Genomic DNA, 959 nt, shown 5'->3' with positions numbered 1-959 from the left:
ACTGTCAGGTTAGTTACTATTCATTTTCACCCTCTGTCTTGTTTTCTTATTAGATAACATCCAGGTTTTTTCTCTTTACTTTTGACATTCTGCAGGTTTATTACCATGCACCTTGGAGCTTCTATTTATACTGTCCTGGATTCAGTCTATTTATACAATTTGAAAATGTTTTTCCTCTCTTCTGGAAAATTTTTCAGCCATTAACACTTGAATATTGCCTCTCCAACTTTGTATTTTATCTGCTTATTCTAGAACTCTAATTAGACACATGCTGACTTTTCTCACTCTACCCTTGTAACTTTCTTTCTTTCTTTTCTTCTTTTTTGAGATGGATTCTCACTCTGTCACCCAGGCTGGAGTGCAGTGGTATGATCTCGGCCCACTGCAACCTCTGCCTCCTGGGTTCAAGCCATTCTTCTGCCTCAGCCTCCCTGAGTAGTTGGGACTACAGGCATGTGCCACCACGCCCAGTTAATTTTTTTTTTTTTTTTTGTATTTTTAGAAGACATCGGGTTTTACCATATTGGCCAGGCTGGTCTCGAACCCCTCACCTTGTGATCTGCCTGCCTTGGCCTCTCAAAGTGCTGGGATTACAAGCGTGAGCCACTGCATCTGGTCACCCTTGTGACATTTTATCTTTCTGAACTACATTCTAGATGATTTTCCTAGTTTTCTATGCTAATTCATTGTTCTCTTCAACTATTAAACCCACCGATTGAGGCTTTTTGTATATTTATATTTTTTAGAGGTTAATCTCTCTTTTTCTCTCCCATGCTCTTTCTTTATTCTATGTATGTCTTTATCATTAAATATTTTAGATATATTTAGGGTACTTTCAGATTGTTTTATTCTTATTTAATTTTTTAAGACAGAGTCTGCTCTAGTTTTTGGGCTGGAGTAGTGGCAAAATCACGGCTTACTGCAGCCTCCACCTCCCGGACTGTAATCCTTCTGGGATT

This window comes from Aotus nancymaae, unplaced genomic scaffold, assembly GCF_030222135.1.
Source record: "Aotus nancymaae isolate 86718 unplaced genomic scaffold, 86718_ANA_hifiasm-v0.15.2.pri h1tg000040l, whole genome shotgun sequence".
Classification (NCBI taxonomy): Eukaryota; Metazoa; Chordata; class Mammalia; order Primates; family Aotidae; genus Aotus; species Aotus nancymaae.
This window is presented reverse-complemented; position numbering follows the sequence as displayed.